Below are 23697 nucleotides of genomic sequence, written 5' to 3' on the forward strand. Positions count from 1 at the left end.
TATCCAGGTTATCAAAACTACATATCTTGAATATTCCAAGAACAGTTAGGGAAGAATGTTAAGTTAAAACAGTCAGATAATGTTGAAGATGATGTTGAAATTAAAGATACTATGTGCAATCCGGTTGTAAAATGGGCGTAGCTGCGACACCCCGGTAACGATTGATATTATTAAGTTAAAACTTAAGGCAAATGTCGGTTGGGATACCATTAAGTAAGCTCAACTTAATACTTCAAGCTACGTTACTCCTGATATGCCTAAGATCCGTGTTTGACTTAATTCAATGTCCCTCTAATATTCCCTGTTATAATAGTCCCTTCATACCCAGGGTCGTAGTAGTAGCAGTAGTAGTATTTGTCATAGTAGAAGGAGTATTAATAATGGTAGTAGTAGGAGAAGGAGGAGTATTACCAGTAGTGGTAGTATGCATATATTACCTTTTTGTCTGTTTACTATCTCCTTTATCATACCCTGTAAGTTTCAACTTAATAATCTAAGCCGTTCCTAAAATATTGCCAATACACCCTTTTGACAATCTGATTGCACGTAAATATGTTAGTAGTGTTGATGAAAATACCACGGTCGACATAGTAACCAGTTCCAGGCCCCTAGTAACCAGCAGGTATTATTGATTTTCTTCAAGATGCATGCGTTTGTTACGTAATACTGGATGTTTTCTTTGATAATTATATTAATTGTTCAAAAAACCCAAGGATATAGGAAAGAAACCCTAGGCCCCGCCAGTAAAATAGGGACTTAGTCCAAATTGATCTTATTCCAATATTTATATATTTTTTTTTCTGGTTTACATACAGGCCCTTTATTTCCATTGCTGCTAATACAGACAGAGGAATTTCTGTTACGTTTTGATTTTCAACAAGAACAAAGGCGAGTCGTTATATGGCCTAAACATCTATCAATTTTTCATGGTGAACAAGGGATTCCCGTTATGCAACAAACAGCATTATCATGAGAATGTTATTCGTATAGTGGGTAATGGAGCAGGTAATTTGCTTTGTTCTCTGAGGGGCTATAAAACGCGGTCCAAGACGAGGAAATTCATCAGTGTTGCTTTCAAGATGGGTGGTAATACAACAAGAAATTTTAAAAAGGGTTTTAGCCGAGGTTATTTGCAGGCAAGCTTCTATGATATTAAGGATAACTCCCCCTCCCCCAACCAAAACATAGGACAGGATTATACTCAAATAAAAACTAATTAATTGTCTATGTGAAAATATTAAGTAAAACCCCGCCCCTTCTATTGATTGCCGAAGATTGTTCTTTTCGGCCAACCATCTAGGGCTAAACGGAAAACAGGTCGTCCCCGTCTGGGATGGGAGGAAGTCATAAAGAAAGATTTAAAGTAAATGTTAACTTCGTGGGCGGGTGTAAAAATGGAGACTTTGAATAGATTGGGGTGGAGGAGGAGCGTGCGTAGCTGTGTTGGCCTCAGGCGGCTTGGTGCTGCGGTGGGTTGTTAGTTCTAGTTCTATTGCATGGTTCTGTCGGTGATACAACAACCTCATTTTCTTGCAAAATATACGCTTTCACCCCGTCTGCAATATCAATGCACTTTTCTGCGAATGGGGATATTGGGGTGGAGAAGGAGCGTGCGTAGCTGTGTTGGCCTCAGGCGGCTTGGTGCTGCGGTCGGTTGTTAGTTGTAGTTCTATTGCATGGTTCTGTCGGTGATACAACAACCTCATATTCTTGCAAAATATACGCTTTCACCCCGTCTGCAATGTCAATGCACTTTTCTGCGAATCGAATTCTAGCCTATTCTAGCAGGCGTTTAAACATGACATAATTAACAACCGTCAGATATTGGGATCAAACCCTTAATTATACCATCCCGTCAGGTAATGGCTTAGTTTCTGTGAGCGCTAACATCATACATTTTTTTGGTTGACATCTGCTCTGTCTGCTAAATTCCATCAGTATATATTCCATCAGTATATATATAACTTTGATAAAGTTTAGTCCTACCCATCAAAAGTTACACACCTTAGAAAATTTGGCTGATTTTCGAAAAAAAAAGGGAAAGACCCCCTAAGAGTTATAGATTTATAATGCTCTGTTGACGCAGTAAATAGTCCGCTATTTGAATTGACTAATGATAATTGACTATATAGTGGGCTGAGGTTCAGAATATATAATAAATGAGCAATATTTTCTGAAAATATTTTTTATATATAGTAACCGAAACTCTAAAAAACGGAATTTTGATACCAATAGATACATAAAAATCAAATTTTTATGCTGATTTCAAATATATAATTTTCATCAAGTTTAGTCTTACCCATCAAAAGTTATGTGCCTGAGTAAATTTGCCTCTTTATAAAAAAAAGGGGGAAACAACCCCCAAAAGTCATAGAACTCTAATGAAAATCAAACCATGATATTCAGCGCATCAGAGAGCCCTACTGTAGAGATTTCAAGCTCCTATCTACAAAAAAGTGGAATTTTGCATTTTTTGTCAGAAGAAAGATCAGGGATGCTTGTTTATTTTTTTTTGTTTTTTTTTGTTTTTTTTTCCGAGGGGCGATCGTATTGACCCATTCGTCCTAGAATATCGTGAGAGGACTCACTGGAACGGAAATTAAAAGTTCTAGTGCCCTATTTAAGTGACCAAAAAAATGGAGGGCAACTAGGCCCCCTCCCACGTTCATATTTTCCCAAAGTCACCTGATCAAAATTTTGAGATAGCCATTTTGTTCAACATGGTTGAAAATACTATAAATATGTCCTTTAGGATGACTTAATACCCCGAAGTCCCCGGGGGAGAGCTGAAAGTTATGAACTTTACTCAATATTAACATATAGTATTGGTTAATGGGGTGGGGGTCGTAGGGGTTGGTGGGTCGGAGATTATGTGGGAGGATCTTTCCATGAAGGAAGTTTTCATGGGGGAAGGGACATTGCTCTGAAGGGGGCGCCGGATTTCCCAGCATTATTTAAAAAAAGATCAGAAATTAGATATAAAAAAAACAAGTTTTCCAACTGGTAATAAGGAGCAACATGAAAACTTAAAACGAACAGAAAATATTACGCGTATGATTGGGTTCACCCCTAGTCAATACCTCGCTCTTTAAGCCAAAGATTTTTTAGTACTTTCATAAGAGCTATTTATTCTAAATAAAGGCCTTTGTGATTAATGAGTCATTTTTAAAGAATTGGAACAAAATTCGAGCTTTAGCTTAAAGAGCGAGGTATTGACTAGGGAGCGAGCTCCCTCATATACATATTAAAAATACATGAATATAGAAGTTCTTTACGTAAGTTAATTCGCAAGTTACTTATATCTATTACTAATGAAAATGTTCGTAAATAAAATTAAACAAGTTTCGAGAAAGCTGTTTAACCAAATAAAAGTGAAATTAATATGCAGATTTTCTTTTAATTATTCATAAATGGTGAGCCAAAATCAAAACCTGCATTAATTCAAAAACACTCAAAAACTAAATAAAAAAACCTAGTTTTTTTTAACTGAAAGTAAGGAACGGCGTTAAAACTTAAAACGAACAGAAATTATTCCGTATATAAAAGTGGCTGTACCCTCCTCAACACCTCGCTCTTTACGCTAAAGTTTGACTCTCTCACAACTTTATTGTTTTTAAACAATAAAAAACTTTAGCGTAAAGAGCGAGGCGCTGAGGAGGGGACATCCCCTTTCATATACGGAATAATTTCTGTTCGTTTTAAGTTTTAACGTCATTCCTTACTTTCAGTTAAAAAAACTTATTTTTTAAAATTAATTACGAAAAAGGAAAGATTTTTCAAAGGAAAAAGTATATTATTTTCACTAAAATTAAGAGATGTTACTTAATTTGATAGCATTCTTGTTGAAAATTCCATGCAGAAAATTGGACAAGTGTCTTTTTGAGTATAATAATGAATTATTATCTAGGCCCCCTCCTCCCCTACAAGCATGAGGGGGTATGCAGTCATTTTGAAGCCATATTTTTTTTATTATGCACGGCTTATTAAACTCAGATTTAAAGAGAGGGGATATGATGAAACTAGGAAAACTAGAAATCTATTCTTGTTTTCAGAATGCTCTTTTAGTAAATTCAGACGGTGTTGTATTAAACTTTTGTACCTCAAGTGCAAAAAAGACATGAAGAATAGAATATTTTTCTTTTACTATAACATATTACTGAAATAATAACAACACATATGAAAGCTAAGAAAATATTTACGGTCTGTAATACTTGCTAATTCAAAGTTTTTTGTTAAATATTCCATTTTTCCTGTATTCAGTTACTATTAACATGACTCACCTTCATTTAGGTAGATTTTTTTCTCATTTTTAGTTTAATTGAGTTGTTTGTCTTTCTTTTGGAAAACTCATTTTATGGATTTTTTTTTATAAATTTCTTATTTAACCTCGCAGTTCACGAAGACAGACATTAGCGCAAGAAGGTGCCCTCCCCCCATACTAAGGTTAACTAGGAAGGCCCCTTTAAACCCCATTAAAGTTAAAATACCTCTTAGAGCAAATGGCTTACGCATCATTTGCTAATGTTTGCCTCATAGTTTCATTTCATTACAGTATTTTATACTACGTGTGGCCCCGTTGAGGTGGGTGGGGAGCAATGGAGGTAAGTTGTTTCTTAAAAATAAATTCCATGTTTCTTAAATGCTTGCATATTTCTATGAAAATAAGATGCATTTTAACTAAGTACGTTCTTTTTATGAAAAACTAAATTCAACTTTCTTAAATGATCTATTATTTCTAGGAAAATATGTTTTATATTAACAATGTCTGTTTTGATTTCATGAAGCAGTAAAATTAAATTTCTATTTCAGTAGGCTCCTCTGGAAAAAAAGCCGAGGGTATGGTGAAGAAACATCGTTCTTTACTTAAGTAGCGCTATTGAGCTGCCCATGATTGAGAGGTTTTGCTCTGTCCAGTTTTATTTTGCGAAAGGTACTTGACAATGCACATGAAGGAACAGTCTCTCTCACCTCGGCAATACTTCATGTACGAAAACAACAGGTTTTGAGTTCTGTTTCTTTGGCAATTGAAAAATGAAGGGCTAGTGGAAATAATATAAAACTGCTCGTTCTGCATACAATCACGAGCCAATGCCATATTGCTGCCGACTTACACCGACTCTTCATTTATCAATGGGGATATTTCTTTAAAACTCGCTTTGGCTTTTGTAAAAAGTGCTAGTGCAATTGGATCATGGACAAATTCCCCTTCACAAGTGTTTTTATTTCATCTCTTGTATGTAAAGTAAATGAAATTTTACTCTACGATCTATCCTTCGACAAATCCCATATGACCCTATATGAATTGATAATGCAACCCCTAGATCGAAATTCACAACTATTTGAAAATGATATAACTGATGCAGTGTTTGTAAGAAGTCATGGTATCGTTGTATTTGATTTGTCTGTTGCTCAAGATATGAGCATTGTCCCAACGGGCACAGTAAGTTTAGAGTCTAACTTTGCCGAGCCGTTGGCGGAGAGTATAGCATTAATCTAGCTAAATCAGTGTGAAAACTTTTGGGAAATCACCCCTGATGGCAGTGATCTATTAGACTTGGCATCTTGAACACAAATCAAATAATCAATGTATTCAACTTTGATCCTTACATGTCCAAATAAAAATTTTTTGCGTGCCCTTGGTTTACCTTGAACATATTCAAAGGGTTAACAATACCATTATCATTGCTAACAGTATTCCGTCAACTGTAAAGACGGGATATTAGCTATGCATCTTTCAAACAGCGACAAATGTTGAATTTTTCGATCCTCTTGGCCTACCGTCTGCATTCTACACGCCTCACATCAAAAACTTTCTTGAGTAAAGGGGAACATATGTTTTTCTAAATTAGATGTGAGTACAAGATTTATCTACCATTAGCTGTGATTTTCATGCCCTACTATATTCTATTTTTTTATGTCGTGGATATACTTACAGTGAATTTTTCAGCATTTCTCTAGACAATTCCCGATTGAACGACTCTCTAGTTGAAAACACTCTTTCTTATCTGTATAATATATATTTCAGTGCCCTAAGAATAAAGTGACTTAAAAATGTTTGTGAATTTGTTTATTAATTAAAACTTGTATGTACAATAATTGTACATTCATACAATAATTGCACATACTTCATTCTTTAGATTTCTTCTTCCATGTATAGGTATCCCTCGACAACGATAAGTGGCGGCAGCTGCTCAGGACTCAGTTTGTACTCATTTTGGCATGCAAAGTAAGGGTCACATTTTCTGCAATAAAATATAACTTCACTTTTATTACATCTCCATGTAAAGTCAATAATACTGTTCAGATTCATGTTACAAACTTCACGTGTTTCAATTTGCTTATTTAAGCAACGTCAGATACAATATTCTCATATGAAGAATCACTTTCTGTAGAAGCCAGAAATATATCATCAGGTTTATAATTATAACAGCCAGTATCTTCACAGCGATGTCCTAAAAGCCAGACTCTCTTGTCATTCCAACAATTGAAGCGTAGAAAAGGTTCTTCTTCCCAAAAGAATTTAAAATCACGACGATACCAGTGTACTTAAAAATAAACTAAAATCATATTTAGGGTTTTCTCCAAACATGACAGGGTCTGTATTTTCCCATTGATCACATTTATCACGGCTTGACAATTGGAACATAGGAAACCTCTAGTTTGAGAGTCACAAACATCTTCAAGACAGGAATTACAGTCTTTAATTTGCACTGTATATCCTTAATGCAATTTACATTGATGGAACAATCTACACCTTTCGTATAGTACAATTCTCACAGGATGCCCAGTTTGGCCTCTATTTGCCAAATGTATACATAACATAATGGGCATGTGTAAAACATTTTTCACTATTGACTGTCTCACTTCTAAAAAGAAACTGACTTGTGGTCGTTAAAATTAATGTTCCTTTTACTTCTAGGAGGAGGAGGAGTAATCGAGTGACGCCAAAAAAATTATTCGGTCAGATTATTTTACTTATTTGTTGTTGCCATGCAAAAATGTTTGTCTTAATCGAATTTCTAAGGAGTGTTCAAAAGCAAAATTCACAATATCATTTTGTTTTGTTTCAATTAGTATGTCAGTGAATCGAGTATCTGGCCCAACTTAAATTTTCATACGGTAGCCCAAAAACGAAGAATCACTTTTGATTATATCATCAAGCGTTCCTTGAGAAAATGTATTCCTTTGAACAGATAACTCTTGAAAATGATCATTTAGACACAAACATTTTTCCAAAGTCCCTATATTCCGCATGATTTTTTTGTTTCTCAAATCCAACCACATTTTAATCTTGACACAGTCACTGCCGATTATAGACGAACGAAGAATACCGATTAATTCTACCTTCTCATCGCCAGTAAAATATCCAACATGAAAAAATTGAAATGAAATATAACAAAACTCACATCTTTTTTATATATTGATTCATATCGTTGTCTTCAATATATTTCACTAAAGCATTGAATCCATCTCGTAGTCTTTGTATGTACATTATATTTACTTTTGCTGCAAAACGTAAATGTTCTTCAAACTTGAATTTTCTCAATGGTATCACATATTTTGCAAACATTGCGTTCCATTCTAGGGTTAACTGACAACCTCTTGCAATTTCTACTGCTACATTAGGAACTATAGGTTTTATTTCTCCGCTACTAGTGCCTTCAAGTTCCAATAGAGTAAAAGCATCCATTACTAAAAAAACATGCTAAGAACAATGTCCAGACCGTGGACAAACTGAACTTTTATCTAATACTGAGGTAAGTGGAGCGTAAGATTTAACAAGTCACATGAGATTACGTCATCCTCAGCATAGCTAAACAATTACGTAACAATCAAAGAAAACATCCTGTATTATGTAACACCTACGTTTGCACGATAATACCAGCATCTTGAAGACTCCCTAATTGACTGGCGTGCCCTGAGAGGTTTTTTCTACATCCTTAGGTTTGTAAGTAATTAACATAAGAACAAAAGAAACAAACATCTCATACTACGTAACAAGTGCCTGCATCTTGAAGAAAATCAATACCACCTGCTTGTTGCTAGGGACCTGGAACTGGTTGCTATGATGCTGTGACGGGACCCATCTATGGGTCACTACTTGTGTTCAACTTGCCCCTTAACATTTCCTTATTTTTTTGTTAATACCCTTAGCCCTATTAATAACCACAATAGAAGTAGTGTTTGTAACAGCAATAATAGTAGTAGTGGCTGTAGCAGTACTAGTAGTAGTAGTAGTAGTAGTAACAGTGGTAGCATAAATATATTGAATTTCACTCAATTGATCATCCTTTTAATAATTACCTTAAAGTTCCAACTGAATACTCTAGGCCACTTCTGAGATACGCCCTATTGATACCCTGTATGCTCATAGTATGTTTCGATTCTGTTTAGCTTCCCCCTCATTATTCAATGAAATTTTCACCTTTAATGCTCTTAGTAGATAGTAGTAGTAGTAGTAGTAGTAGTAGTAGTAGTAGTAGTAGTAGTAGTAGTAGTAGAGCTAGTAATAGTAGTAGCAGTAGTAGTACTGGTTATATTACTACTAGTAGTAACAGTAGTAGCAGTAGTTTTAGTAGCAGTAGCAGTATGCACATATTACCTTTTGGTCAGGTGAACATCCCCATCATCATGCCCTGGAAGTTTCAACTTAATGCTCTAAGCCGTTCCTAATATATTCTTGATAAGTCCTTTCGACACTTTCTCTAAGTGTCACAGTGTGTTTTGATTTAGTTAAAAACCTCTCAATGTTCCTTCAAAGCTTCATCCGAATGCCCTTGGCCTTTTTGAATACCAGGGGGCAAATATGTCCCTTTTAACGATAATACATACCATATGTAACCGATGGAGAGAACTGCTTGATTTACAGCTCTTGCCTCAACGACTGTCGGGGGGTTGACACCCCCGGTGGCAAAGTTATCGGAGCTCTCTACTATGTTCAATAAAATTGGTATTTCAAAATTTTGATTGGATGTCTTTGGGGAAAATTGGGCATGGAAAGGGGGCTAGTTGCCTACCTAATAATTTTGACTCTTAAAAAGAGCACTATATCTTTCAATTTGTAACCAAATGAACTCCTTCTGAAGTTTCTACGACAACTCCTTCCATGCGCAGTGCGTTGGTGAAGAAAAAGCGTAGAGCCAACTTTGGTCTTTACTTAGGCAGCGCAACTGCGCTGCCTAAATGTAGAAAAAAAAATTCTGGAAGTATGTTCAGTGTTTAACTTTTCAATATTATACTGGAAAAGTTATTCTGTTTAGAATATAATTTGTGTTCACTAGAGCACAAATGGTACTTCGGCACTTCAGCCTTTAAGGGGTTTGAGAAGATGGTAGTCACACTCTTATGAATGTAATTTCTAATCGTTGTAAGTTTTACTAGATTGTTCATTTTATTTTATGTTCTCTCTGTATTGTATATATATGCACAGTAATCAATTAACTTTTTAAGTTTGACCTGGTTATTCATTGTAATTTCTAATCATTTTATATATTATTTACTTATCCATAATAGTTTGTGTTTGTTTTCATTTTGAGTAATTATATGACTTTATATCTTTTCTTTTTAGTGTTTAATATTGCTCTTTAACTCTTTAATGAAAAGCCCTTTTTGGTGAATCTGTTTTAGATCATTTAAATGAAAAAGAAAGTTAAAATCTTCTGTTTCATTCATCAAATTATTGCCTGTTGAATGCGCGTATTCTTATGTATCAGTTTAATATTAGCAACTTATCTTATCTGATTTAACAAAAGTTAGCATTACCGCTTTAGTTTCCATGCAGTACTAGATAGCAATGGAGTTTTAAAATAAAAATTTATTTGAGTTCCAAGGCTTGTTGTTCATCCATGCTTTATTAAAACAGTTTCTCTTGAGTTGTCACTTTCCCTGAAGACAAAATGCATTTTCATGCTTAAACCGTCGGTTCAAAATTACTGTAAGTTTTGCAAAATTTTGGAGACGTTGCAGCTTTGTTCATAGATGTAATCTTTACCCCATTTCTTATATTACTGTATTTCTCTTTCATATATACAAAAGAAACTATTTTACGTTCTTCATTTATCTATTTCATCTTTTCGGATGACAATCGGGAATTCCCTTTGGCTAGGACAATACTTAAAAGAAAGAGATTAACAAAGAAGAAAATAATATATCCCTTTGATTACAGCATCAGTACTGATGGAGAAAAGGGAAGGAAACCTAAATAAATGTAGTTTTTTTCTCTGATATATTAAATTTATCCTGTTCATGCGATAAATTTATGTATTCAACATATTTCAAGCATAGTGGACATAAGTCTTTTTGAAATTGAATCCTGCGGTTTGTTATACCTTTTTCACTTACGACCCACCTTCCTAATATTTACTTATTATACGCGTATAAACTTGAATCTGGAACAATTCTTCTTAAGAAATCCACAGTATTTCCTAGTTTTGGAGTCCATAAAATAATACCTTCCTTCCCTTTTAAGATTCTCAGACACGTTAAATCTGATAGTGGTTGGGATTCATTTTTGGGAGTATTTTTCCTCTCCTTTTTTTAGAGAGAATTTAGAATATTTGGAATCAATAATAGTGTTCCTTAGAGTTTCCTTTGCAAGTTCCCATGACCTCCTTAACTTACAGCTTTTTCCAATAGCATCACCAAAAAGTGTAATGTAACTTTTTACACTTTAATTTAACTTTGACTTTTCTTAGGAATCAAATATTCAAACTTCAATTTTCTCGGGGCTCATATATGCACGTTAAATCTGATGGTGTATAGGGGAGATTGTTGTAATGGTGGTTAGCGGGTAATGGCGGTCACTATGATTTCTCGTAAAGTGGATAACGCAGATTCACACCGATTGGTGCTGCCATCTCAAGACAGTTTATGGAAATGCTACTAGAGCGATCGGCATCTTTCCAGTCTTAGTTTGTCTGTTGTGTAAGAAAGATTGTTTTGACGTGTCACCTTATAAGACGGACAATAGTTTAATCCACTGTCAGCTCTTTCTGTTTACATTTCACGGAACGAGAGTTATCTCGCAATAACAAGGTAAGTCATATCGTTGTATCATTTAGCATTTTATTAAGGTTTAAGCACTGATATTCTGATCTTTAACCGTTAAATAACAACCATACGGTTGGGGTAATGATGGTTACTGCACTAGGGGTAATGGCAGTCACGACCGGCATTACCATATTAGTACTCCTTTTTTTCTATGTTTGAGATGCCCAGAAAATACATAAGGAAAACAGATAAAGCTACATGGACTGCAGAGGACCTTAAGAAAGCAAAGACAGCCATTTCTAGAGGATTATCGATTCGAAAGGCCGCTGATCAATTCAAAATACCATTCAGCACGTTGCAAGAACGAATGAAGAGTGGGATTAATTCTGATCCAAGCTTAGGCAGAAAGTGTGTCTTCCCTCCTGTTCACGAAGCAGCTCTAGCTGACCGTGTAAAAACTTTATCGAAAGATTTTCTATGGCATCACTGCACTGAAATTAAGAAAAATTCCATTTGAATATGCAGAATGAAACCTATTAAGCCATAGATTTGGTAAATAAACAAAAATGGCTGGCTTGGATTGGATGTACGGATTCATAGACAGAAACAAAATTAGTGTGTGCATTACCTGAAGCCACAAGCATCGGACGAGCCATTGGGTTTAACAAAGCGCAAGTAAATCGTTTTTTCCAAAATTTAAAACAGGTTGTGGATAAATACAAGTTTAAAGATACCAATTATTGGAACGAAGATGGAACAAGGATCACCAGGGTGCAGGACTCTGGTCTAATACTGGTAGAACGGGGCCAAAAGCGGATGGGTCTTATTGCAAGTTGGGAAAGGAGAAAAAACATTACAGTTGTGTGTGCAATGAGTTTGGGAGGGCTTTATGCTCCACCAATTTTCATATTTCCTCGAGCTCGTATGTCCCCACTCTTAGAAAACAATGGACCACCTGGATCAGTTTACTCATGCTCTAAGACAGGCTGGATGAATGAAAAACTGTTCGTTGTTTGGTCAAAACACTTTGCTCAGTTTACTCATGCTAGTAATGACAACAAAATGCTTCTTATTCTGGAAAACCATTCCACTCATTGCTCAGCTGAAGCATATGATATTTGTAGGGAGAAAGGGATTGTTATGGTGTTACTACCGCGCCATACATCACATAGGCTTCAGCCTCTGGATGTAGTATTTTACTCGCTCTTGAAGGCTGCTTACAAAAGGGAATGTGGTTTGTTCATGAAAACCAGGAGTTTAGTAAAAATAACCCCTTACAATGTAGCAGAGATATTCAATAAGGCGTATTCATCATTTGCTACGATTGCAAAGGCAACAAGTGGGCTCAAAAACACTGGGATCCATCCTCTTAATCAAGATATTTTCACAGACGAGGATTTTTTGGTAGAGGAAATCCTCCAGAAGAATCAAGACTTAACGCCTCTTTGTGTGGACGTTTCCTTGAAAGCTACTGCAAATGAAGTCATCGCAGAAGTAGACGGATACGAAGTCACGACTGAACAAAACTTAGAATAATCTGTCATACTTGATAAAGTTCATATTCAGGCTAACACACAAATTAATGTGTCTATACAAGAGATTTCTCCTCTACCCTGATCCGGTGGTTGGGTTAATGAGCCAAGAAAAGGAGCGAGACAAAAGCAACATTCTCAGATGTTGGCTTCAACATCGATGAAAATCCTGCTTCAAGAAAAAAAAAGAAAGCGAGAAGAAAAAGAAACCAAGATCAAGGAAAACTAAAAAGGAAAGAAGAAAAGAACTAAGCGAGTAAAAAAAGAATTTAATGGAGAAAAGAAAAAGCCTGCTGTTCCTGAAAGAAAAAAAACAAAAAGTGGAGAAAAAGAAAGTGAGCAGGAAATTTTTTGAATCTGACTCCGACACTTCAATTGATGAGGAAAACATTTGTGAAGACGAATCAGAAAATTTTTAATGGTTTTAACTTTTTGTTTTTTAATGGTCGCATTTTCGCGAAATTACCCATCCAAAGCACACGGTTTTGGCTCTATAGCCTAGGTTTTGATTTTTGTTTTTTTAAGTTTTTTTTTAGTTAGATGTATCTCATTTTCTCTTTATTTTTTTTTTGAGTGGATGTCCTAAGGATGTTGTGCGTTATTTATAATATGTAAATCATAGAGCGCAATACTATTAGAGTAGGAGATTATTTATCTTGGTTCAGTTAAGATGTTGGTTTTTACCCATTAAGAGATAGTTGTTATGTGGAGGTAGAGCTTTATAATAATGAATTTGAAGCCATCATAAACAAATCTTCGGGTTTCTGTAGATGGCTGCTGTAAATTTGTTTGTATGTTTTATATGCTAAATAAATTCATTTGAATTTGAAAAAAAAAAATTGAAAGTGAGCTATGTTTGACAGAGATCGGCAAAGAAACCTGTTTCTATTGCAAAGACACCGGGAAAGATGGAGAAATATAGTATCGGTGCACTTCTTGTGCATTACGGGCACATCAAGAATGTTCTGGATGGGACACTCCTGAGGCGTATTTATGTGATTAATTAAAAAAAACTTTTCGAAAAATAAGTTTTTCAAAGAAAAGTAAAGGCCATTTTAAACTTAAGCTCAAGAGATACAAATACCTGTTGAAATTCAAACTCAAAACGACCAGAAATTACTATTAAAGAATAAATGAAATCTAAAACGAGCAGAAATTAAATAAACAATCATAGCAAAAAACATACAATAAGTAATAATATACATGAATAAATAGATCTTAAAGCGAGTAATGCTTAGATTGAATATGAAAATCAAGCTTAAAACGAAAAAAATTTTTTTTTATAAAAGTATAAATGAAACTTAAAACGAACAGAAATTAAATAAACAATCAATGCGAGCAAACATACAACATATATTAATGTAAATGAATAAATAAATCTTAAAACGAGTGAAACTTAAATTGAATATGCAAATCAAGTTTGAATCGAATTAAAATAACTACAAACAAGAGTTTGGGTATCGCCTCACTGCCGAAGCCTAAAACCTACTGCGTCATTGGCGCCTTACTGAAAACTATATGAGTCTTGAACAGTCTTGGAAAGTATAAACAAAATCAAATTGAATATTAGATATATAATGATATTAATTGTTGAAAGATCCATAAGTTCAATTTTTTTTTTCACTGTAATTTTTGTTTTCATTTTCAATGCTTTAAGAACTGGAAAAGAATAAATTTGTAATATAATAGTAATTCGTTTTCGGTGAAACACCAAAGACGTAGAAGGTTTTAAGTTCTTACATTTAAAGAAGGGGGCATTATCAAAATTTTGTTTGTAGTGAAACTATATTTGTCTTGACCAAACCTGAAAAGAAATAATAAATTAAATTGAATATTTGATGCATAATGATATTTATTGCCAAAAGCTCATCAGTTCAAAATTTTACTGTAATTTTAATATTTATTTTCAATTTTAAGTACAAAAGAATACATTTGTAATATGATTCGTTTTCAGTAAAGCGCCAATGACGGAGTAGTTTTAGGCTCTTGTAGTGAGGCAATACCCACATTCTTGTTTATGGTTATTTTTATTCGATTCAAACTTGATTTGCATATTCAATTTAGGTTTCATTTGGTTTAAGATTTATTTATTCATTTACATTAATATATGTTGTATGTTTGCTCGCATTGATTGTTTATTTAATTTCTGTTCGTTTTAAGTTTCCCAATTCAGAAAGTATTTTAATTTCATTTTATGTGTTGTCTTTTTCAATTTTGCTCTTAATAAAAGTGTTTAGTTTCCTGACAATCTCGGCTCTACTATTCCTGAGGAGCCTCAACCGTATCAATAGAAGCCATAATACCTGCTTCTAACTTAGAAACTACTTTTGAATAAGAAATCGATGTTGGAAAACAGAATTTAGAACCTTTTCGACAAAATGGCCTCCTGTTGATTACTAAGAGGTCTAGTTGATAAATTCTTAATGGCAATACCTAGACGAAAACGAGGATAAAAACATCCGAATCCTGGAACTTCTGTCCTGGAAACTTGTCGACCAAACAAACCTTTAGCAGATGTATATCATGGTTAAAAGATCTAACGACCATGTCCTTAATTCTCAGAAAAATGTCAAATGGATGGTTACTCCTTAAAACGTTTTCAAAATCATTTAAGTCTTTGGACAACTTAAAACGTCTTTGTATTTGTTCAGACGTCACATGATTTAAAGCTATGCGACTCAGTTTGTTTTTTAATTTTGATTCATTTTCAATGCCAAAATGAGTATTTATTCTGGAAGATTTCGGAATCATCGATTCCTTCTTGCAATTTTTTAAGAAAATCTGTTGATTTAACACATTTGCATGTTTTTTAACAAGAGAGAAATAATAATTGACAGAATCGGCTAATTGTTGTTCGTACAATTGAAGAATGAAAGATCCTATTGCCTCCATGACAAAGAACAACAAAGAGAGAAAAATTCAATGAAGAAAAAACAAGCGAGACAGCGAGACTTGTGCGAGAATTTTAGTCAACAGGAGGCAATTTTTTTAAAAGGTTCTAAATTCTGTTTTCCAACATCGATTTTACATCCAAAAATAACTTCTAAGGTGGAAACAGGTATTATGGCTTCTATTGATAAGGTTCAGGCCCCTGAGGAGCTTAGAGCCGAGATTGTAAGGAAAATAATTTTTTTTTAATATGAACAAAATTGAAAAAGACAACCCAAAAAATTATATTAAAATACTTTCTGAATTGGAAAAAGATAAAGTCCTTACTATCACCAGTGCATATAGAAGCAATACTATTGCAATTATAGACAGTATTTATTAAGAACGTCAAATGAAAACCATTATTTCTGGTACCACCACTTATAAAAACTGGATTTTGATTCTACGGACAAATATGTCCGACTGATTCTACGGACAAGTCGACAAGAAAGGAATTCGATTCACAAAAAACAACTTAAGAACAACCCAGCAATTTTACAATCAGTTTTATCCAAAAGGTTGTTCCGCGCTCAAAATCTATGGTTTACCAAAAATTCATAAGACTTGAGCCCCTCCTTCCTATTTAATAATAGTAGTAGTAGTAGTAGCAGTAGTAGTTATAGCAATTTATTATAAAAAAATAGAGACAAAATCAATGGGTAGCACACCAAAAGCGTCGCTTGCGAGGGTGTGCTACTAACAAAAAATAACAAAAATAGAAGAAAAACATTAAAAAAAAAACAACAAAAAACAAAACAAAACAAAAAAAGCAGAAAAGCATTATATTAACTTTTCTGTCACCTGTTTCAAAATTAGGAAAATGGTATCCTGTGCCACTTTGTCCTCTCTGGAACAAAAAAAAATAATATTTAAAAAAATTGACTGATCTTACTAATAAATTGAAAAATTTCATGTTGGAGGGGAATTCAATTATCTGCAGTTTTGATGTTGTTTCCATGTATTGAAATTGTAATGTAAAAAAGTGCGAAAATATATTTAAGAGTAAATTACAAAATACTTCAATTTGATACAAGATTTGACCTTGGTTAGTTTGAATATTGAAGTTAATATGAAACTAGTTCCCTGGTAAATGAATTTTTTTTTTTTTTTTTTTTTTTTTTTTTTAAAGGAGTATTTTACAAGCAGGTGTTTGGTTTGCCTGAGGGTGCATCTCCCAGGTCTTTGATGGCAAACGTTTTCATGGATTCTATTGAAAAGTCCGCTATATGCAGTTTTAGGCTTTTCCTTTGTTCCTGGGGCAGATTCATGGATGATATAGTTTGTATTTGGAAACACGGTTTTGAATTCACCATTTCTGTAAACATTTAAATAGTTTTGAGAAAAATATAAACAATACAGTGAAATTTGAAGAAAATGACAAACTACCTTTTCTTGATATTTTGTTAATTAAAAGAGATTGCCATTTGCTTTTCTCAATATACAGAAAGACTCCACGCAGTATTAGATATTTGAATTCTCATTCGTGCCACCCTGTTTCGGTAAAAAGAGGGGTTGTAATTTCACTAGTGGATAGAGCTTTCATAATTTGTTCCCAGGAATTTTTGGATTCTGAATTATTGTATTTAAAGGATATTTTATTTTATAACATTTACCCGATTAAAGTCATAAATAAAGTAACAGAAAATTGAAGTATTAAACATAATAATAAAGCATTTGGAGTTTCACAGCTTTAAGAAATAAAGGTGTCTAAAAGTTTCATTTCTTTACCATATGTACCGGGTTTAGGGGAGAAACTTAAACGGATTTTTACAGGCATATACCATTGATGCATCGTTCAAGTCGCTGAGACCATTAAGTAGTTTCCTTAATTCTGGGAAGGATTTAATTCAGGTAATATTTAGTAAGTGGGGTGTAAAGGATTCCTTGTTTTTGTGGGAAATATTACATTGGTATACCTCACCAGCAATTTGTCGAAAGATTCATTGAGCATTGAAACTCAATGGAGAAAACTCTACAATTGAGTAAGCCTCCTGAAACCTTTGTTTCGGCTTTATCAGAACATATATTCTTTCATCCTAACAACTTTTGTACAATTTGATGAGGCCGCTTCTATTTCTAGTGATAGAGGTTTTTCTCAATACGAGGTAGGCTGTTGAAAAAAAAATACTTGCTAATCTTTCAATTAATAGGGATACAGGCAATTTAAATATTGACCAAATGTATAACATTCTTTTGAAAAATGAACCAATAGATAGTAAGGGTATTAAGATTTTACAGAATCACCAGGGGACGAGATTACCAACGAGACCAAGGAGAATTGCTTCAATGATAGCAAACAAAAGGATTATTTTGCAACAAAATAATCAACTTCATTTCCTTGTTTATACTTTCTTACCCAGTTGCTCTGGTGTTCTCATCGAAGCAACTCTATTAGCTTTTGTGACCTATGTGGATTAGTTGCGACAATTGTATTTTATTAATATCGGTGGTGGCTTTTTTTGATTTGGAACTTTCAGGAAATGATAAAGGAGATAATAAATTGACCAAAAAGGCAATACTTGCTCGCTACTACTACTACTACAGCTACCTCCACTATTCCTGCCACCACAAATACTATTACTACTACCACACTACTACATTTACAATGTTGAGGGGAAAGCTGAACTAAAACAAAAGACACTATGTGCATGCAGATTATCAAAGGAGCGTATCTCAAGAATGGATTCAGCTATTAAGTTGGAAGTTTCAGAGAATACTTAAAGGGAAAGATCAATTTAAGAAAAGGCAATATGTGTACGGTACTACTAATACTGCTACCACTGCTATATTTACTACTAATACTAATACAACTAGTACTACAACATTTATAACAACTACTTTCAAAGCTAAGAGTATTAAGATGGAAATTTTAAGAGTTCATGAATATACAGGTTATCAAAAGGACATATCAGCAATGTCATAGCAACGGCTAGTTGTATCAAGTTGAAATGTCCAGGACTTGATGAGAGGGATGTTCAACTGAGCCAAAGGCAATACGTTAATACTACTGCAGCTGCTATAACTAGTGCTATTACAATTAATACTACCACTACTGCTACTATTCATATTAATACCAATAATACTGCCGGGACTATTATTACAACTATGGTTAAGGGTACGAAGGTAAAATTTTCTGGAATTTTTCGAGGGAGAAGGTGAACTGAATCGTATCACACCATCTGTATGCAGGTTTTCAAAAGGGTGCATCAGCAATATCTTAGGAGGAGTTTGGTGTGTTAAGTTGAAACTTACAGGGCTTGTTTTGGGGGACGTAGAACCAACCAAAAGAAAGCTCCTGCTTCCTATTACTACTGCTTCTACTCATACTATCACTAATGCTGCCATCATTACTATATCTACTACTTTTACTGCCACTAAAGCTGAGGTTACTACCATTAATTCTAATGCTACTAATGTTTCTGCTGGTACTACTACTACCACTACTAAAGCCAAGGATATTAAGGCAAACATTTTGGGGAATATTGAAACTGCATTGAAATAAATCGCAAACAAACAAATAACACGTACCTGTTACAAATTTCTCAGAGAAATTTTAAATTCTTCACTCAGATCTCATTTCTTTTAGTGGGCATTTACCTTATTTTTCTTAAACTACACAGCTTTCCTCAGGTGACTATCTTTAAATGCGTAATTTTATCTTTAATGAACATTATCTATTTGGAATTGAGTAAGCGTAAACAGTCATTTCTTTTGGTTTATTTATTGTTATAAAAGTTTTGTTTTCTGCAGTTTTGGTGACAGTAGACACATACCACTCTTTGCTTACAGTTTGCTATTGTTTTATAACTCACCGCTATTTTCGGAAACCACTAGACATCCAACAGCCTGACTAATTTTTTTCCTTAAAAATTTGATTTTTGAAGGAATGATGGCTGAAAGATTAGATTCCTAAAAAAGAAAAAAATTAAATAAAAGTGTGGAAAATTATATAAGATTTTCGCTAATCTTATAGGAAAAAGTTGTGTTACCGAAGAAATTGAAACTAGCAACCAAGGTTCTAAAAAACGCCAGTTTGATAGCAGCACAAACATCAAGAGAGTCTAATGTTTATGCTGATTCCAAATATTAAAAATTTTGTCAAAAAAGAGACAGAAATGCTCCAGAAAATGGATATCGTACACCATTAAATTCAACATGTCTGAGGATCTTAAAACGGAGGTTTCAATTTTTCGGTTTCCACAACTAGGAAATTTCGTGATTTTCTAAGAAGAAATGTCACAGATTGGGGCAAAAAAAAAAAACAAAAAAAAACCAAAGAATAAGCTTTCCCTCATGTGTGATATATGTAGAATACATGTATGTTTTGAAAATATTTGTTAAGAAAAACTGCATCTATTTATGTTTTCTCCCCCTTTTCTCCGTCAATACTCAAAGTACAATCAAATGGAAACGTGTTTCTCTGCTTTGTTATTATTTTCCTTTTAAGTTTTGTCCTAGATCAAAGCAAGTTTCCGATCGTCGTTCAGGAAGATGAAATAGATAAACGAAGAATAAAAGAATAGTTCCTTTAGTAGGTTTCTATATATAATATAACGTGCAAGAAAAAGCTGCAACGTCTCCAAAATTAAAAAAAAAACTCACAGTAATTTTGAACTGATGACTTAAGCATGAAAATTGGCAAAAGCAACAGCTCAAGAGCAATGGAAACAAAAAAGTATGGATAAACAGCAAGACACACAGCTGAAGTAAATTTTATTTTAAAAATTCCTTTGCTGTCTAGTACTAAATTAAAGATAGGGTAGTAATGCTAAGGCATATTAAACTAGATTATTTAGGTTGGCAATATTGATGTGGTACAGCAGAATACGCGTATTCAACAGGTAATAATTTGAAATGCGTAATAGATTTTATTTTATTTTGTCGTGTAAGAAGAATCCCCCCAAAATTTGTTCCTTAAAGAAGGGTAAAGAGTGAAATCAACACCTAAAACGAGCAGACATAAAGTCATATAATAAGTCAAAATGAAAACAAACAAAAATTACAATGGATAAGTAAATTAAACTTTAAAAGAACGCAAATCAAAATTAATAACAAGGTAAAATTTAGTAATTGAATTAGTTATCCTGAGTAAATAAACAAAGCTGAGACAGAGGACAAATTAAAATGAACAGTCAACTAAAACTTAGAGCGAACAGAAACCACATTAAGAAAGAGTGGGACTACCACCTTTTCAAACCCCTCTAGTAAAAATTGTTATTTCTGCTTTAATGATTTTTTTTAACATTTGTGTTTAAATTACAAAACTGAAAAGTAATATACTGCTCATACTACCAAGAACTATTTTCATGTCATTCCATTTCAAAGAATCAATGTAGTTTCATTAGCTTAATATGCAATAAATTTTACACAATATTCCGTTCCTTTGAATTATATTCCTTTCAATAAAAAAAAAAATGAATTTGATTCTTTGATTCCTGATTCTATTTATTCCTGAGGTCGCTCTGCTGCCTAGCTGCAGAAGCAGAGTAGAAACACACTGTCCACCAAATTGAAATAAGCGACCCAACGTTGTAGGTAGTTTACTTGTCCACTGATAGACCGAAGGCTGAGACTATAAGTCTAGGTCAGGATAGGCAGTAGAGTAACCCTGGCCAAAGCAGTCTATCTGTGGCTTACTGACTGCTGGCAATGGCTACCTAAGCCTTAGAATGATAGACTTACTGTTGATCTCTATAGTTCAGCATCCTGTAGATGGAATGAACATACAGGATAGCATTATTATTGATGCTCCAAGATTTGGCGTAAGGTAGTTAAGGTAAGGTAGCAGAATCCCAGTTGCTAAACCTTGATAGTTCATGACCAAGTTTAAACTTATGGGCGAGAGAACTACAATGCTATCTATCTTGAGACAATATTTTGAAGTTACTTTACTAAATTTGTTTTTCATACTTCAATGTCTTCCCATCTTATCCGTATTGATTCTAGCACTGACTACCCGGAGTAACTGTAATAATAGGATTCCACAGTGAATGAGAAGCTAATTCTTAAACGTTTGGAACGCATTATCTTCCATAAAATATACCTACTGTAACCATTACATAAGCCAAAAAGTTTCAATTTCAATTATAAAAATGTTGTAGGTTCTTTCTCGCTTAGATGTTATAGCAACTTTTTTCAGAACATTTTTTGATAGTTAAAAGTTCAATTAAGATTGGACTGTGTGTTTAACCTAGTGATATTATGAAAAGGCAATGGACTTTCTAAAATAAGAAAATAAAAGCATTTCGATTGAGTCTTTTTTCTACATTCTTGCATGCTTTAGCGTATAATTTAGTTTTTTCATATTTTTTTTTCAGTTGATAAAGGCTCCCGGAAGAGAAGCCAAAATATTCTGGTATGTTATAGTTTCATTATCATTCAGTTTCATTTCATTATCTCAATTACATTTTCACCCATCGTTTACACACTTAAAAATTTATAATTTTCTTTATAAATCAACAGCCGCATTAACAGCAACGAGGAATCAGGGTCAACCCAGAAGTGGCTAAAAGCCTACCAAAACAGGGTTTTAGTTAAAAATATGAATTAATTGATTGATCTTAACTGGTTATAACTGATTCATATATCAAACAGTTCGTGGTAACGAACTGTAAGTAAGGAGTGACCCGGCTCAATAGTAACCAAAGCTCTAAAAATCGAAATATCGATGCCAATAGATACAACAATAGAATTAAAATTATACGCTGATTTTAAATATGTAAGTTTCACTAAGTTTAATTTTACCCATCAGCAGTTACGAGAAAATTTGCCATGTTTTTGAAAAAAAGTGGGAAACAATCCCTAAAAGTCATAGAACTTTAATGAAAATCACACTATCAGATTCAGCGTATCAGAGAACCCTACTATAGAAGTTTCAAGCTCCTATCTGCAAAAATTTAGAATTTTGTATTTTTTGCCAGAAGAATGATCACGGATGCGTGTTTATTTGTTTGTTTTTTTCCAGGGGTGATCGTATCGATCCAGTAATCCTAGAATATCGTGAGAGAGCTCATCTGAAGGGAAATTAAAAGTTCTAGTGCCGTTTTTAAGTGACCAAAAAAAATTGGAGGGCAACTTGGCCGCCTCCCACGCTCATTTTTTTCCGAAGTCACCCAATCAAAATTTTGAGATAGTTATTTTGTTCAGCATAGTCGAAAATTTAATACATATGTCTCTGAGGATAACTTAATCCACCAGGGTTCCCGGGGGAAGGGCTGCAAGTTATGAACTTTACCCATTGTTTAGATATAGTATTGGTAAATGGAAAGTATACAGACGTTCAAGGAAGAATTTTTTTTGGTAGGGGAAAGGGTCGGAGAAGGAGGTTACGGTGTAGGATCTTTCCATGGAGGATGTTTCCTTGGGGGAAGGGACATTTCTGTAAAGGGGGCGCCAGATTTCCCAGCTTTATTTAAAAAAACGATCAGAAACTAAATGAAAAAAAATGTTTCAACTGAAAGTAAGGAGCAACATTAAAACTTAAAAAAACAAAAACTATTACGTATATGAGGGGGTCCGCCCCCTAGTCAATACCTTGCCCTTTGCGCTAAAGTTTTTTTTAGTACTTTCAAAAGAGCTGTCTATTCTAATTAATCGGCCTTTGTGATTCAGGGGTTTGTGATTCAAACAAAATTCGAACCTTAACGTAAAGAGCGAGGTATTGACTAGGGAAAAACTCCCTAATATACGTAATAGTAACATACAAATATAGAAGTTCGTTACGTAAGTTAATTCGTAAGTTACGCCAGAACAAAACTTCGAGAAAGCCATTTAGCGAAAACAAGTAAAACTAATATGCAAATTTCATTCTAATTATTCATTTACGGTGAGCCAAAATCAAAGCTGTATTAATTCAAAAACGTTCAGAAATTAAATAAAAAAACAAGTTAGTTTAAGGGAAAATAAGGAGCGGCATTAAGACTTAAAACGAACGGAAATTATTCCGTATATAAAATGGGCTGTCCCTTCCTCAACACCTCGCTGTTTACGCTAAAGTTTGATTCTGTCACACAAATTTATTTTTTGAAACAATAAAAACTGTAGCATAAAGAGCGAGGCGTTGAGGAGCGGTCAGCCCCTTTCATACACCGAATAATTTCTGTTCGTTTTAAGTTTTAGTGTCGCTCCTTATTTTCACTTAAAAAAAACTTGTTTTTTTAAATTTAATTATAGTCAGAAATTGACATACACAAAATCAGCTTGAGCTGACCACAGGAAGTAGGTGAAATACCGACTAAAATACCTGATC

The 23697-nt window shown here is 34.0% G+C and overlaps 1 long non-coding RNA gene across 5 annotated transcripts in view; it reads left to right on the forward strand.

Moving 5' to 3' along the window:
- LOC148944516 (uncharacterized) overlaps positions 1 to 23697 on the forward strand; it is a 368975-nt gene that overhangs the window by 40519 nt on the left and 304759 nt on the right. For 2 of the 5 annotated variants that reach the window (XR_016142852.1, XR_016142846.1), the window contains one exon: positions 4810 to 6158. The exons of 1 other annotated variant lie outside the window; for it this stretch is intronic. This is a non-coding gene — a long non-coding RNA (uncharacterized LOC148944516). Of the gene's footprint in view, positions 1 to 4809; positions 6159 to 21766; positions 21805 to 23697 lie in introns of those variants that run through there. 2 more of the 5 variants (XR_016142847.1, XR_016142848.1) reach the window with 1 other exon arrangement.

The sequence above is a fragment of the Artemia sp. Qi Xiang Cuo genome, chromosome 14, assembly GCF_049724085.1.
Source record: "Artemia sp. Qi Xiang Cuo chromosome 14, ASM4972408v1, whole genome shotgun sequence".
NCBI lineage: Eukaryota > Metazoa > Arthropoda > Branchiopoda > Anostraca > Artemiidae > Artemia > Artemia sp. Qi Xiang Cuo.